The following is a 16,239-nucleotide window of genomic DNA, read 5'->3' on the forward strand; positions in this document are numbered from 1 at the left end:
AAATAAGAAAAAAATAAGAAAAAGAAAAGTAGCTCCTGCCCTTAAAGGGCTTACAGTCTATCAGGGAAAGACAACACACAAGAGGAAGGTGAAAAGTGGGGTGGGGCACCATGGGGTACCTGGGAAATCAAGCTGATCTGTTGATGGAAAATGGAAGGCTATCTGGGAAGTTCTGAGTCCTCCTTAAAGGAAGGCTTTGGGAGGAGTTCATTATTCCACCCTAAAGTCCTCTAATCAGAGGACAGAAGCAAGGAATGGAACCAGGAAGGTGCTGAGAGGATCAAAAATGGAATCAATCTGCAAGATGATGAAATTTCAGGGGATTAGCTTCTCCTAAAGTAGGCAGGATATTCCAATCCAAATCAAGCATAGTCTTTTTTTATGTTATGGATCCCTTCGGCAGTCTGGTGAAATCTGATACTACTGCCTATTTTCAAAATTGAAGGAAATGCTAGATTTTCATTTAAAGATTAGTGAAAATAGAGATTTAATTTTTTTCCCATTCAAGTTCATGGGCACCTTTGAAATCTATCCAAGGACCTGTTGGATGTCCCTGGACTCCAAGTTAAGAATTCTTGATCCAGACCAATTTTACAGAGGAGAACTAGAAGGTTTGACCTGGCATAGTGGAAGAACAGTGTCTTTGGAGTCAGTGGTCCTAGGTTTGGGGCCTACTTCTCACACTTACTTGTGATCTTGGGCAAGTAACTTCTCTTTGGGTCTCAATTTTCTCATATGCAAATAGACAGAACTGGATATGATGGCTTCAGAGGACCCTCCTCATTTTGCAATTCTGTGATTCCACTGGATCATTATATTTAGAGCTAGAAGGGCCTTAGTGGTCATTTAGTCCAATCCCTACTCAAAGCATCCCATCTATAATATTCCTGATAATTTGTCATCATCTCCAATCGAGGATTTCTAGAAAGCTGCTGTGTGCAAAAGTAGCTCAACCCATTCTGAATATACAGTCAGTCCTAAACTTTTGTAGGGGTAACTTTTTAAAAATATTATTTTATTTTTTCCAATTGCATGTAAAGAGAATTTTAAAAATTCATTTAAACATTTTTTTCGAGTTCCAAATTTTTCTCCTTCCTCCTTCCCCTACTCCTTCCCTGAAATGGTAAGCAATTTGATATAGGTTATATATTTGCAATCACATCAAACATATTTCCATGTTAGTCACGTTGTGAAAGAAGAAACAGACCAAAAGGAAAGAACCATGAAAACTATAAAGTGAAAATAGTATGCTTTGATCTGCATTAAGACTCCATCAGTTCTTTCTCTGGATGTGGATAGCATTTTCCATTATGAGTCTTGAGGAATTGTCTTGGATCATTATATGGCTGAGAAGAGCTAAGTCATTCGTAGATGATCATCACAAAATGTTGCTGTCCAATGTTCTCCTGGTTCCGCTCGCTTCACTCAGCATCAGTTCATGTAAGTCTTTTCAGGTTTTTCTGAAATCTGCCTGCTCATAATTTCTTATAGCACAATAGAATTCCATTACATTCATATACCACAATTTGTTCAGCCATTCCTCAATCGATGGGCATTCCCTCAACTTCCAATTCTTTGACATCACAGAAAGAGCTTCAATAAATATTTTTGTACATGTGGGTCCTTTCCCCTTTGTTATGATCTCCTTGGGATACAGACCTAGTAGTGCTATTTCTGGACCAAAGTGTATGCACAGTTTGATTGCCCTTCAGGCATAGTTTCTGGGGGTAACTTTCCTAGAAAATGACACAAAAGTTTAAAAAAAGGTGAATGATGATACATTGAACCTATGGAAAATAGGGGGTTAGGTTCCCATGACCACCAAAAATTGTAGTCTTTCATTAAAGATTGCTGAAATATGCTTTTCTGCATACAATTCTTTATAACCCCAACACTCCCTACACCAGATTAACATGTAATTGGGGGCAGGTAGGTGGTTCAGTGGATAGAGTACCAGTCCTGGAGTCAGAAGAACCTGAGTTCAAAGCCATCCCCAGACACTTACTAGCTGCATGACCCTGGGCAAGTCACTTAACCCCATTACCTCTAAAAAATGTAATTGGGAAATGTTTAACAAAATAAATAAAAGTATAATAGAATATTGATAATGTTAATGTGTGGTTTTCTAAGTCAATGTGTGGCCTGAAGGGAGACTTTGTAGCATATTATTTTGGCACCACCAGAGTAAATGAGTTCCATTCTGATAGTATTTAAAAGAGTTATAAAAGAAAAAAAAAACTTACAGCATGGGGCAGGGGAATAAAAACAAGCCCAAAATCATTGACTCTGGGTTCAAATTCCACCTGGGCCTGGAATATAGGAAGTACTTCTCTCCCTACCCTCAACAGAATGTTAATAATTATTTGTTTTTAAGTGATTGTGAATACATAGTCACATAGAGGTGTTTCTATGCTTTCTTACCTCTTTTCTCTTTTCATACCACCTGCACAAATGAGCACTTGGTTAGGCATAAAGTTGGGGAATAGAATGGAGCTGAATGCCTGAGATGGGGCTCGTACCCTTGAGCCTGGCTGAAATCATTATGTGTTTAACCAACAAAGCTACATTACAGAGAGGGAGTTCTAAGATTTAAGATGTAAGATTTAAGTTCTAAGATTTAATTGAGAGATCTAAGATTTAAGGCAGCAAGGTAGTTTAGTGGATAAAACTTCACCCCTGGAGTCAGGAAGTCCTGAGTTCAAATCCTGCCTCCAACACTTAATAGCTGTGGGACCCTGCTTAAGTCACTTAAACCTCTATTTGCCTCAGTTTCTTCATCTGTAAAATAGGAATAATAATTGCACCTATCTTCCAGGGTTGTTGTGAGGTTCAAATGAGATAATAATTGTAAAATGCTTAGCCCAGTGGTTGGCGATCTATAAATGTTAGCTATTATTAATGATGTGTGCTTCTGAGCAGTCAGAATAGGTAGTACAGTGGAATGCTGAGCTACAATATTCATTCTGAATCTTCATTCCTTCATCACTCACCAGCACTGACCAAGCCTGCTTGTTTACATTTAGAAGTTTCATTGTAGTTTTTCAGCAGAGCCAAATGGAAACTGTCTGTACTTGAAAGTTAAACTGGTGATGTGAAGAAATTACTTAGATAATGGAAGGCAAACACAGTTTTCTTACCTGAGATATCGAGATGCCTGAGGCAAAAGAGTTTAATTTTTACCTGAATCATTGAAATGACTGCCCTCCGTTGAGTCTCTACCTCACTTTGTGCACCGAGACATACCCCACTTTTACCTGCTGAAGAATTCTTCCAGAAAGAATAAAAGGTTGAGTTTTGTTTACACCCTGTTGGGGAAAGAGCAAGGCCAGATTGGAAAAGAACAATCGAAAGAAAACCCAGTGTTTGCCTATTCCCATTGTGGGATATCTCCCTTGACTTTTTGTGCCTCAAGGTTGATAGTGAGTTAACAGAGGAAGTGCAGTAGGACCAAGAGGAAGCCGTCCCCGCCTACACCCTCTGCCTTTTTACCCACAAGAATAATGTTATCCACGGAAATAGAAATATACAAAGCAAAAAGAAAAAAAAAGTAGGAAAGAGAAGAGAAAGAAAACAAAAACAAACCCGACAATTCTCTTAAAACCTGGGGTCTCCCACTGTAGACATCTGAGCCTCAGAATGTCTGAGCCCAGGGTAGGCTGGCTAGACATTACTGTTGGGAGGCATCGATGGCAGCATTTCTCTCCCCTAGCTACTCTTCTTTGGGAGATGTAAACAATTATGTTATGGTTTTAACCACAAACTATTGAAACCGATAAAAACTGAAATTGTGCTGACCTTTCATGATTTCCTTTCTTGCTTCCCATGAATCTTTTGCATGTTTTAACCTTTCAGGCCACATTTAGGCAATCCATTTCCTCCGGGAAAGGCTGAATTCATAAAAAATCCATTTCCCAGCCATTTGGTGTACTACTCCTGTATTAAGAGGGAAAAGGCATTGCCTTTGGGGATTTTATGACAGTCATAAATTTTTTTTCTCTAGGGGAAAAAAAAACCCAAACATTATTTCTTTTGTTGAGCTTCAGATTTCTTTCATTTTGGCTGATCAGTAGAAGTCAAATACAGCTTTGTCAGAACTTGCATGTGACACACCATCGATTAATGGCTTTAACAACAACAACAACAGTTAGCTTATAGGTACTATAAACAAATAGAACTCATGGGGGTGGGGGTGGGGGGAAGGAGAATGGAGGTCAAGAAATATGGGATTCATGTACCTTCTTCTCTTTCCAAATTGCAGTGTGTTTCTAGATTGTCACATTTCAACTTGCCTGTGACTCAGTTTACAAATCTGTGAAACAGTGGCAATAACACTAACACCCAAGAATGGGAGAGCTCCCTCTGATAACATTCGGATAATCCAGGACATTTTGTTTGTTTGTTTGTTTTTCTACAGAAACATATCCATGGAGGTATGAAAAAATTCATATCTTGTATTGAGATGACATTCGAAACAGCTATGAAGATGCTACATTCCCAGTAGTCCTAATGGTACAGAGGGGAGGGTGTAGAACAGTCCCAAATTTCAGACAGGGAGCCTTTGACACACATGGGGTAGTGGGTAGTAAGTCACCCCATGCCATTCAGCAATTCAGGTGATTGAAGCCCTAATACTACCTGCTCCGCTAGGTTCTGGCATTATTCTTGGCTATTTCCTCCTCTAAGCTCAATATGAGCTGTGGGCATTGGCCTCTGACAGGCAGCAGGGATCGTGCAGATGATGTAACTTGAATGTTCTGGGATTCTGAAACTCTTCATGGGAGGCAGTACATACGTTCATAGCTGTGTATTTATACTGCTGAGTATGTCCCCTCAGTCAAGCAGCTGCTGCCTTGCTTTCCTCTCCCCCCCTCACACTCTGACACTTTCCTGGGCTGCATTTTGAGCCCTGGAGGAAAACTGATTTGTTGGAGCCTACCGGATCAAGGTGAGAAATTCTGTGTTCAAATGGCTGGGGAAGTGAGGGACAGTTATAATAACAGTAGCCATCCTTGTGTTTGTATAGTGAGTTGTCATTTGATACGTGTAAGGTGATATAAAATATGGTATTGGATCCATGACTAGGAAAAGGAAATGTTGGCCCATTATATAGTGAGAATGAATGGCGATAGATGGACAACATGAATAAGCTGGAAGGGTGCGCAAAATATTAAAAAGGTAAAGGAAAAGTATTTAGCATACTAAGGGGTGGTGGTGGAAGGGAAGGGGGATTTATGAAAAGATAGAAATCTTACTAAGATGTATCACAAATCTAGGGCATAGGACTTGGATCACTAAGACTTGAATTCAAATCCCACCTTAGACACTTAACTAGCTTTATGTCTGTGGGCAAGTCACACTCTTTGGTCCTCAGCTTCCTCATCTGTAAAATGAGGGAGTAGACTTAGTGGCCTCAAAAGTTCCTTTTAGCCAAAAATCTAGGATCCTAAGACCTTATAAAATGGACAGGAATAATACAGGATGTGAAAGCATGGAAGGATTGCAACAAAATCTCATATCAGGTACAAAATATTAATATGATACTAAACAGATTGTGTAGCACTAACACATACATTATCTCATTTCTATCCTCACAATTGCCCTGTGAGGCTGGACAGGTATTATTGTCCCATTTTACACATGAGGACACTGAGGCTATGACAAAGTCTCACAATTCACTAGTGACAGATGCAGTTCTAGAAAATCCAGGTTTTCTGACTCTTGAAATTAACTCACATTGCCTCTCTTTGTGTCAAAAAATATTCACTGAATATTCATTACGCATAAAGCATGATGTTTGGTGTGTGGATGAGTCAAAGAAATATAAAACAATACTTGAGCTCAAGGATTTTGGATTCTACCAGTCCTACACAACTTGGGTGGGGCTGTGAGAAAATCGGACGCAGCATTTCAGAAACTGCAAGCATCAGGGAACATTTTCTCAAGAGTTTTATAATATAATAACCACTTGGGAATTTGGATGACAGCACATTGAAACCAGCTCTAATGTGTTCCCAGTCTTAGGTGAGGACAAACAGAAAACCAAATCACCTTCACCTCTCCAAGAGGCTTCAGCTCCTAAGTGGAGCTCGTGGTAAATGGTTGTGCCCACTGCTGGCTGCCTATGTAGACTGTTAAGGACACTCTGCCACATGCACTTTTGAGAATCTTGCAGAAAGGTGCTGAAGGCTAAAACAGCATTCTCCTCTGATTCTTTGAAAACTTTAGGGATGTAGACAAACGTATCTCATCACAAGGAAATGAGGGAGGGGGGAAAATTCTTTGGAATGCTGTTCCATTCTTGTGGGAGCAGCTGGCTATTTTCATCAGTCTGTATAAGTTGTATGAAGGCTTCCACTGGAAATGTATGCAATGAATCAGCAAACATTTATTACTAGGTGTGCTAGGCATTATGCTGTGTGCTGGGGAAAACAAAAATAAATTCAAAAATAAAAATAATTCCTGCCCTCAAGAAGAATTTGATAGAATATGAGTTCTATCAAAGAGTATATGTACTTTGTAGAAAAGTTTAGTTTTGTTGCCTCAGTGATCTTGCTGTCAAATACCCAGAGGAGAACTTATACCTTTGCCAAATATCCTGTTTTTTTTTACCTGACTTCAAATATTCAGATATTAGGAAATAAGATGATTAGGATTTTTGAGGAAGAATACCCTAGATGGATAAAAGTCCCACAGGGTGGTATGGATTAAAATATAACTGTGGGTCATATGTTTCTAAAATATGTGGGAGAGGCTTATGGAAGCTACTTTTAAAATTCAAATGGCTATAATGAAGGCTTAAAGGAAATGTAAGAAAATATGACTGGCTAAGGATTAGCTGGACCAGGGACACCCAAAGGATGGAATGCAACTTTAGGGCTATTGGGTAGAATCATGAAGAAGGTGGAGCTAAAAACAAATTGAAATGGGAAGAGGGGAGTGCCATGGGAATAGAATGAGGGAGACAGAGAATTAAGGATTCAAGATAGAACTGACTAAAAGCGTAGGGAACAGAGCTGCTAGATTATTAACTTAAGATGGGGAAAAATACAGACAGGGAAGAGAAAGCACAGAATATTTTAATGAGGAAAGTAGGGCTCATGTCACAAGCCAGAAAGAGGACAGACTTTCTGAGACTCAAAACCAGCTAGATTGGTGAGGGTGGTGGCTATAGGGTAAGTGGGGTTTTGCTCAGGAGCTTAAAGGGTGGACTTAGGGTCCCCCAGAGGGGAAAAAAGATTCCTCCTCCAGGAATCAGGAGAAGAGGCTAAATAGTGAAGATGGTTGGCATCTGGAACAGACTCTTTGGTGCTTTAAACTTGTGTTATCCTCTAAATCAGCCATGGTAGGATCTAAGGCTTCAATCCTGTGCAAAATATGTTAAACAGCATGAAACTACTTCTAAGATAATTGAATTTTACATCATAATTTATGTACTCAAATTCTTTAAGCTGTATGGAAATGAATATGTCTGTACACTGGACTGCAATGGGAGAGAAAAGGGTGTTTCCAGATTACTGCCTAAAATTTTCAATTTTGATTTGGAGATTTGGCATTTTAGACAAAATATCTTCATGGACATGTGTTACAATAAACAGTTGTACTACCCAGAAGTCTAAAATTCAAGATCGATGATCCAAATGCCAGAAAGAAATCACTTCAGTTTTATCTTGAATTCTATGGTTGTCCTGATTTACTTGAAAAATTAACTATTCGCATTTTAAGGGAAGTGATTTGAATTGATTTGAATCAGACACAAAACTTTATATACCCTTCCTTAGATGAGGGATTCTTAACCTGAGGTCCATGAACTTTAAAAAATAAATTTTGATAACTATATTTCAATATAACTTGTTTCTTTTGCAATCTTACATATTGTATTTTATGCATTTAAAAACATCTGAGAAGGGGTCCATTTTCTTTACCAGACAGCCAAAGTGATCTATCTCATACACACACACACACACACACACACACACACATGGTTAAAAAACCTTGCCTTAGAGAATATTGTTAAATATTAGCTGTAGGTCATCTATAGCACATTCTTTCTGTCAGAACAAAGGTGTTTGTCAATACATGAAGCTACCTTTTGTGTCTGCTTCCTTGCTCCCCATTCTGACTAAGTGTTCTCATTAGCCTTCAGCTATAAGACCCAGGGTAGTTCCTGTCCAAACAAGAAGTGTTTAAAAGATTTCTAGCTAGGGCAAAGGGTTTGATCAGTACTTAAAGTGTTTTGTTTATATTATATATTATTATATATTTATATGTATTATATAATTACATATTTTTGCTTAGTTATTATTATTATTATTAAATGTATTGATGCCTTTCATTTTTATGTCTGCATTGTTTAAGGGGGGCGGTGTATAATCTCCCCTCTCCCTCACCTCTACCCTGCTGCATTGATCTCTTCCAAGTAACAAAGAAAAACACATTGATAAAATGACCCCATATGACATATGGGGTATAGGCAACATTCTGGCCTTGTACCTCCCCCTCCCCACCACTGCTCTGCTGAAATGGAGTTAGTTATGTTTTCTTGTCTATTCTCCAGCATCAAAAGTGGTTATTATAATCCCAAAGAATTTGTGTTCCTTTCAGAGTTAATTTCATTTTCATTTTATTGTCATTGTGTACACTGTTCTTCTGGCTCTGCTTGTGTCTTTATGTATTGGTTTATAAATGTCTTCTGCTTTTTTCTGAAAATTTTTTTGTAGGCATCCTTCTTTACTACGTGAAAATATTCCATCACATTCACACACTGTATTTTATTCCTTTTAGTCCTGGCTGTTGGTGTTCAGTGTCTTTGCTTCATTGGATAATGCACCACTATTCAGTCTCGTTGCCTGGGTTCCTGATCTGTGAGAGCCAGATATCTTCATCTCAAGTTCCAGACAAAATGTAGGCTCTGGCCTCTGATATTCGCGTGATTCTTCAATCCATATCTGACTACCTTGGTATGTGTCCTTACCCTCACTAGAGATGCTCCCACTTAAGCTTTCTTACCTGATTCTGATGATTCTGATAAGACTTACACCCTCACCTTGAATCGCTAATATTGAAACACCTTCCCGTCCTGGGCTGGTTACTTGGGTTTGACCTTGGATTTACTTTGACCTATGTTTTGCAGGTCTTACTATGGATCCAGCCAGCTCTTAGGCCTGATCCCTATACTATTCTTTGCTCTCCTAGTCAGCTTCAATGATCCACCACTGCCTGTTTCCAGGAAAGACACAAATATTCCATAGTTGATTAAAATTTAATCCAATTTAAAACAAGATTTTGCTTGAAGTATGCGAATTTAAAGAGATCATCCTGTACAATATCTTTGTTCTCTCTTTATTGGAAGATTGAGTATAACACTAATTAATCAACTATTTCTTGAAAGGCTACTATGTGGAAAGGTATCAATTCCACCAATCCATTCTGTGTTCTCCAACATTGCAGCCAGTAATATTTCTGTTTGAGGTGATGAACAATACTGTGGTTCTAAATATCTTAGGTCTATTTTTCCATTTTCATTCAAATTCTCATTTGCTCATATAATGTTTCTGCCACCTGAAAGCTTGAGGATTCCAAGGTAACAAAGAATAGTGGTTTAGGGAGGGTATTTGGGCAGAAATTAGACTTTCTTCAGGCTTGGAAAACAGAGAAAAACTGGTATATAACATTATTTTGTATTTTATTCTATGTATATACATATGTATACGTGTATATGCACAGACACACAGACACACATAATTTTTACTATAGTAATAGTGGCTTTCCCCTAAATAGAAGACTTGAAGAAAAAGCAAGTGGCAGAGAAGTTGTATCAGTACTGTTCAAGGTATAGATTGTTCTAGACAGGTTCTGAGGTCCTCTGTTAAGTCTGAGATTCCATGCTTCTCAGACAATAACCCAGAATAAGTCTCTAATTTATATGTTATAGCTACAAATTATAGCTGGAAGAATCAGGTACAAATGAAGTACCTGTGTCATTACTTAACAGTTACAAGATCTGCATAGCTAAACCACAGCTGTCATATAATTTGATTTTTCTTCCTCTCACCCAGGAGCTGCTTCAGGCTCTTTTTACAGCCTCTTTTTGTATGCCTCAGCCTTTTCTTAGCAGACATTCAGAGAAAGGTGCTATTTACCTTCTTTGTACATTCCTATTGTTCTTCTAATTCTGCGTCTGTGCCATCTTCCCTGCTAGTCCTGTCTTTCCTTTTCTATCTTTCCTGTTCTCCTTGTCCTCCCAGACCATACCACTGGCTTTCTGGGGGAGACCATTCAATATCTCCCTCTTCCTTAACCTTCTGGTATAAACCTCTTACTCCTGCATTAATTTTGCTGCCTTGAGGTTCTGACCTCCTTTTTTAAAAAAAAGTAGAAAGTAAAACACCGTGTGAGGGCCAGACAAAAGATATATGCTGTTTCCCTTACTGTTCATCTACTGCAACTTAATCCATTCTTTTCCAAGGTTGTCTTTCTGCTACCTTCCATGGGACCTAGACTTACTTTTAATAAATCCTGTTCTATCCGTTCCTAATGGCTTACCTAACTCAAGGGCAAATTAGTATCTTTACTTTTTCCATAGTTTATCACTAGTGTGTTTGTTTTAGCCTATTTTCATGAGTTACCCGGGGCAGAAAATAATGAAGCAACTTATCCAGGGAGGCAGATTTAGTATCACCAGACACTATGACACTGTGCATGGCTGTTCAGGGAACCCCTCTGGCTGCCAAATTAGGACTGCTATGCTGCTCAGTTATGTAAACTCTACTCTATCAGGAAAGCAGACAGATGGCTTCATTTCTTGTAAAGTGAAAGAACCAAGTCCTGGATGTATATGTATGTGTGTATTTGAATGCGCATGTATATTTATATATGCATAGATATGCATATATACATGCATCCAGTTCCTGTCTGCAAATCTGAAAACACTTATCTGCCGCTATTTCTCCTCACACTTTAATTCTTCTGCAGTTCATCACTACCATCCCTAGCCTCCTCACCCGCCCTCCCTCTGTAGTGTGCTCTCTGAAATGCCTGCTTCATTGTTAACAAATTCCCTTTCATTCTAGGTTCCTTTGTTTTAGACTCTGTGTCTTCTGGGCACTCGTGGAAACCTTGTCTCTTCTGCAGATTGTCACATCACATAAAAATAACAGCAACGACAACAACAAATAGCTTTTATATAGCCAAGAACTGTGCGAAGCACTTTATAAATACTATCTTATTTGGTTCTCACGTCAGCCCTGGGAGATAAGTGCTATTATTATCACCCCTGTTTTAAAGTTAAGGAAACTGAGGAAAACAGAGGTTGTATAACTTGCCCAGGGTTACACAGTTAGTAAGCGTTTGAGGCTAGATTTGAACTCAGGTCTTCCTGATTCCAGGCCTAGGTCTCTATCTACTATGCTACCATATAATAATAGCTAGCATTTATGTAGAACATTAAGGTTTGCAAAGCGTTTTACAAATATTTTCTTAGTTGATTAAGAAGATAATTTTATTACTGTTAAGAAGATAATTTATTACTATCCCCATTTTATAGATAAGAAAGCTGAGACAGACATTCAGTGATTCACATAGCCAGTAAGTGCCTGAGTCTTCACTAGAACCCAGGTCCTCCTGACGTTAGACTCACTGCTCTATCCACTTCGCCACCTAGCTGTGGCATCTGTCATGGGATTGTGAGGACCAGATGATCCTTGTCAGGCTTGAAGTGTTTCTCTACAGCTGCTTCTAGACCCTTCCTCTGCTGCCTTTGCTCTGTATCCTCTCCTCCTTCAAGGTTAATTCCATAATCCATGTCATCTGCTTCAGAGCTCTGCTGCTGTCTTGCACCAACCTCCAGGTTCCTGGGCTTCCTTTCTACTCCAGTCTCTGCCTTCAGACTCAGAGTTTGACCTAGGATACCTTGCTTTCAGGCCAGCTAGGTGGCACAGTGGATAGAGTGTCAGACCTGGAGTCAGGAAGACCTATCTTGCTGAGTTCAAATCTGGCCTTAGACCCTTCTTAGCTGCGTAACCCTGGGCAAGTTGCTTAATCCTGTTTGCCTCAGCTTTCTCATCTGTCAGATTGAGCTACAAAAGGAAATGGCAAAGCAGTCCAATGCCTTTGCCAAGAAAACCCCATATAGGGTCACAAAGAGTTGGACCTGACTGAACAGCACCACCTTGCTTTGAATACCTTGTTCCCTTTTTCTACTGATGCTCATACTTGGAGTTGTTAAAAGCACTATGCAATTTTCCTAACACAATCCAGCTGCCTCCTTCAATATCTACGTTGATAGCCCTCCGACACCTTGGCCTTGAAAGGTTTAGTAACCTCAGTTTCCATGACTTAGATCCTCAGCCACGTAAAGCATTGATGACACCTTATACCTCACTACTATACCTATCACCTATAGGACATTGGCTTCTGAAACTCCCTCCTCTCTGAGCAAAATCTTCTATCCTGCTATGCCTCCCTCTAGATATCAGGGGCTCTTAACCTGGGTCCAAGGATAGATTTCAAGAGGTCTGTGAACTTGAATGAGAAAAAAAAATTGCATTTTTATTTTCATTAACCTCTCACTAAAAATTTAGCATTTCCTTCAATTATTTAAAATCATTATTGTGGGAAGGGGTCCATAGGTTTCATTAGGCTGCCAAAGGGATCTGTAACACACAAAAAAAGTTAAGGACTCTTGCTCTAGCTCATTCCTCAACAAATTCTTTGTCTTCATCATGACCTCTATTCCATCTATACCTCTTTGTTCTCCCCCCTCATCACCCCTACTCTGGCCTCACTTTCCTATGGTCACAGTCTTGACCTTATAGCTATGCCATTTCAACTGCATAGTGTCCTCCACCTTTGAATACCTTGTCCCCTTTTCCTAGTGCTGTTCACATTTGGGGTCATTAAAAGCACGATGCAATTTGCCTAATGTAATCCAGCTGACTCTTTTCCTCCTATTCAGTTCTGGACTCAATCATCTATCTGCAGGGCCTGTCCTATGTATGTACTGATGGATGGGCTCCATGGGCTGTCCATTCTACTGCATGTTATATTCTGGCCAGTGGGGATTCTTTATTTACTTGGTTTTTCCAATATGGATAGTTAGGCTGGCCTTTTTTCAGTGATTATAGATCTCATGGAGGAGGCTTTACAATATTCTGGACATAACAAAATGAAGACAATGCAATCCACATTAAAAAACATCTCTGTCTATAGGAGGATGCATTTGATGTCTTCTGTAACAGTGGCAAATTCTTTGTCAAGCATCTGTCTTCACATTTTAATCCAATCACAATGTGATCAAACAACGTTTTCTATGTTGTTACATTAGCAAGCAACCTTATGCATGTCTCCAACGTATGGAGACACTTTAATAGAGGCAAGACTCTGAGGCAGTAGTTTGCTAGTAAATGTTTACCAACCAGGTCTCATTTTTTTGGGGGAAATGTATGAATGACACACTTTTAAGTTTAATCTGTTATTGAAATTTTCTCTATCACTTTCTTAAATCAAGACAATCAACTAAATAATAAATCAAGGCCTGATTTGTAGGATTTGCTGATATCCTCGGTATAAATGTTCACACTGAAAAATTTAACAATCAGCCCTCCTGAGCCAGTTCCAACTGGCTCTAGCAAACCTCTGTTCTCAGGCCACATTTTCTATGGTCAACACACAATTTTAAAAAATAGTTGTATGTTGGTTCTCTGCTTCTTTTGATCAACTATGTGACTATATGATGTGATTTGCTTCAGAAAATAGGTTGCAAAAACTTTCTTGTTGCTTTCTCCTACACTATCAGGAATGACTTCAATGAATGTGTAGAACACTCAGATTTTGTAAAAGTAAGAAAGTAGCCATATGGGATTTTATTATTGATGTCCTCTTAATAATCTTCATTTGATATGTCATTTTTCCAATTATTCATCCCTCTTTTGAAATACCTTTAGAATCTCTCTTAATGCCTTTAAAATGATGATACCTCCAACATGGAGGTTCCATTGTCATTGATGAAGAAAATAGCTTGTTATAGAACTCTTGACAGCTACTTTCCTTTTTTGTCTACTTTGCATCTTCTTGTCAATTTCATGTTGCATTTTTCATTGTTTTATGGGTTTCCATGGTCAAAGAGTGGATCACCAAATGGCTAGACCACTGGTGATGAAGCTCTCTGTAATTAGCTAGGCTGATCTTTGGCCAGCAGGCTCAGTCTGTTACCAAGAGCATAACTGAAGCCTTTCCAATATACTAGAACCTGATATAGAAGGGATAAAGCATGGTACAGTAGCAAGCTCACTGGCTATAGGACTTAGGTTCAGATCATACCTCTGGTGCTTACTACCTGAGTGACCTTGGACAAGTCTTCTCTGGGTCTCAATTTCCTTATCTATAAAGTGAAGGATGAGATGGTCTCTGTGGCCACCAGCTCCACATCTGTGATCCAAAGGTTGTCTCTAAATTACAACAAAGTATTGGATTAAGACTTTTGTAGAAGAGGTTCCATTTTGGAGAGGATAAAACCTAGGATGAGAGAGGTCGAGTATAATCTCACAGAGCTAGAAAATATTTGAGTCAGGATTCAAACCCAGACCTCCCCATTCCCAGGTTCATTTCTCTATGCTTTGTTGTTGTTTGTTTGTTTGCTCTTCATTTTCAAAGAGGACCGATGACATCATGAGGCGGTGTCTTTAAGTGAGGCAGAATTGAACCAAGCCTCTCTCTCTGTTCCAGAGTCAATGAAGTCCAGTGGCGAGACAAAAGTCCACATGACCTTCCTCCCTCTTTGGAAGAAAAGGGTGAAGAAAAATACCATGAGCATTTTAAAAGCATAGGCATAGCATTCTGAGGTTGAAGAAAAGTCTGTCATAGATCTATAGGAAATCCATAGATCAAGGGTGTGAGTATCTGACAAGGAGCACATGGGTGAGCCTGACTAATGTGTTTCGACCAGAATTATCAGCAGATGTGATTATAGCCCTGATTGAAAGTTATGAAGTAATCCCAATATCTTTAATCCTGCCTCAGTTGAGGGCCAGATTCACTTGCAGGCTTTTGACTTCCTTCTATCTACAATTAACACCTGTGGGCCCAGGGCTGCCCACACCCACCAGGCAGTGGAAAAACAGGTTTTTAAACTAGAACAGAGTTTAGCCCTACTCTCTCATATGGTCCTGGATAATTCTCTGACCTCTGATGGCTCTGGACCATGGTTATCTGCTGACCTCTCTGATCTTGACTCTCCCTTCTGAAACTTTCGGTATCTTTCAGGTTTTTCTGCTTAGCACATTTCCCATCTCTTGCCCTTTCTTACTAGATGTGTATTTTAAACATTCCTGTGTCCATGTGACAGTGTTAAAGAGTAGTATTCCAAACTTTCTTTTTCTTCTTTAAATCTCCCAAATCTCCTCTTTTCCTTCTCTCTCTCAGCTGAGGTCCCGGCCTCTTATTTTACAATTTTACTAACAAACCAAAAACCAAAAACTGAGGCTATTCGACATTATCTCACTTTTCTTTTGTTCTCTTCATTTCAACCCCCCTTGACACCATCTCCCACTCTGTCCTCCTTTCCCTTGGTCTCTGACAATGAAGTGGCCTTTGTCTTTGCCAAGGCCAACTCCTCTATGTGTGTGCTTTTCTCTAGCCAGTGGAAATCTCAGGCTTCCTCTTCTCTCAAATCTTCAAACTGTCTTTCAACTGTTTCCTTCCCTTCTGTCCTCAAAATGGCCAAGTCTCTACTATCTTTGCAAAAAACAAAAACAAAAGAAAAAAAAACTTCAGTAGACCTTGCTATCCCCTCAAGCTATCTTCCTGTGCCTCTCCTTCCTTTAATAGGCAAAATCCTTGAGAAAGTTATCTACACTTTATTGCTTCTACTTCTTCTCCCTCTCTGACCCTCCTCAACTCTTTGCAATTTGGCTTTCAACCTAATCACTAAACTGGAACTAATGATCTCTTAATTGGCAAATGTGATAGTCTGTCCTCAGCCTATCTCCTGCATGGGCACTATTGACCTCAGCATGGATGCTCTTTCTTCTCTAGTTTTTTGTAACTGTTCTCTCCTGGTTTTTCTACTGTTTCTTATCATTCCTCAGTCTCCTCTGATGGTTCGTCATCCACATTATGGACACCACTGCCCAACTGGTAGTGTCCCCTAAGGCTTTACTCACTTCTTCTCTTCTTTTTTCCCTCTATTGGTAACCTCATCAGCTCCTATGGACTTTACTCTCATGTCAATGCAGATGACTCCCA

The sequence above is a fragment of the Phascolarctos cinereus genome, unplaced genomic scaffold (assembly GCF_003287225.1).
Source record: "Phascolarctos cinereus isolate Bilbo 61053 unplaced genomic scaffold, phaCin_HiC Scaffold_5;HRSCAF=322, whole genome shotgun sequence".
NCBI classification, from domain to species: Eukaryota; Metazoa; Chordata; class Mammalia; order Diprotodontia; family Phascolarctidae; genus Phascolarctos; species Phascolarctos cinereus.